This window comes from Cryptomeria japonica, unplaced genomic scaffold (genome assembly GCF_030272615.1).
Source record: "Cryptomeria japonica unplaced genomic scaffold, Sugi_1.0 HiC_scaffold_1825, whole genome shotgun sequence".
Lineage (NCBI taxonomy): Eukaryota > Viridiplantae > Streptophyta > Pinopsida > Cupressales > Cupressaceae > Cryptomeria > Cryptomeria japonica.
The window spans coordinates 16995-18527 of record NW_026730104.1 but is presented as its reverse complement, the minus strand read 5'-3'; the positions used below and the strand labels follow the sequence as shown (position 1 = coordinate 18527).

At 34.1% G+C, this 1533-nt stretch overlaps 1 pseudogene; it reads right to left on the bottom strand.

Moving 5' to 3' along the window:
• Window positions 1-269: 269 nt before the first annotated feature.
• Window positions 270-908, bottom strand: LOC131873477 (ATP synthase subunit alpha, chloroplastic-like; annotated as a pseudogene).
• Window positions 909-1533: the final 625 nt, after the last annotated feature.

Below are 1533 nucleotides of genomic sequence, written 5' to 3'. Positions count from 1 at the left end.
GTTACCCCATTTACCTATATGCTATACTGGATTTATAATTTCATTTGATATGGGCACTGATTAATTAATCTATAGATCAATAATAGATTCCGATCAATCACACATGTGACATTATTAATGGAATATTATTAATTCCCAATTTGTCAAAAAAAAATATTTTATTTATCAGATACTCTTTGATCGGAGCTCAATCTGAATAATTGTAGAAGTGATTAAAACATAAAATTTGTCCGTAGTTTCTTCAGACATACTAAGTTAATATGTTCAGCTCAGAATTGTTTGAGCAATTCGCGTAATCGTTGACCTCTTGCCAATTGATCTTGTGTAGCTTTATCAAGATCATAAGCGAATTGTGCAAAAACTTCTAACTCTGCAAGTTGAGCTAATTCTAATTCTAATTTTCCAGCTACTTGTTTCATAGCTTTCATCTGAGCTGCGGATCCTACTCTAGATACGGAAAGACCTACATTAATGGTAGGTTGAATTCCTACATTGAATAGATCAACTGATAAGAAGATTTGCCCGTCGATAATGGAAATTACGTTAGTTGGAATATAAGCTGAGACATCTCCAGCTTGAGTCTCCACTATTGGTAAAGCAATCAAACTCCCTCCACCTAACTGAGAATTTAATTTAGCTGCTCTTTCTAATAAACGAGAATGTAAATAGAAAACATCTCCTGGATAAGCTTCCCGGCCAGGGGGTCTTCTTAATAGAAGAGACATTTGTCAATAAGCTTGTGCTTGTTTGGAAAGATCATAATAAATGATTAATGTATGTTGTTCTTTATATATAAAGTATTCGGCTAAAGCTGCTCCTGTATAAGGAGCAATATATTGTAATGTAGCTGGAGAATCCACAGTTTCTGCTACCACAATGGTATACTCCATTGCGCCACGTTCTTCGAAGGTATTTTTATGGTATGTATAAAATAATCATTTTAGATTTTAGCATGGAATGCAAACCAAGTAAAGATGCTATCTATCTTTCATTCGAGGGAATGATCACAACTCTTTCATATTGAGACAAGAGATTTGTTGTCTTATGACTCAACACAAATGATATAACACCATGCAAATATGAATGATTTTAAATATTATGACCAACACAAACAACTGGAAAGGTGTGGGAAACTAGGGCTTTAATACCTTAATGGATGCCACTAACTTCTCTTGGGACCAACCTTACATTAAGGGAAGGAAATTTGATTGATCCAATCCTAAAAGGACTGAATTCAGATCAGGTTAATCCTTCCCTTGTTAGAGTTGAAATTGAATTGTAATTAGGGTTGAATTGCAATGCTAGATCTAAGGAATAAAATGGGAAGTTGATATAAAACAACAGTAACAAAATATTCCAGATATCATGTAGAGCTATAAACCTAGATCTCACTAGGGAAAATGGATCAGAACTTGTGACGAAAGATTTGAGCTGAATTATAGGGATCAAAGAAAGCAGGTTGCCTTGGTCTTTTAAATATCAGGGTAGACAGACTATATGTTTTCTAGATTAGGATGACACATAATCCACAAT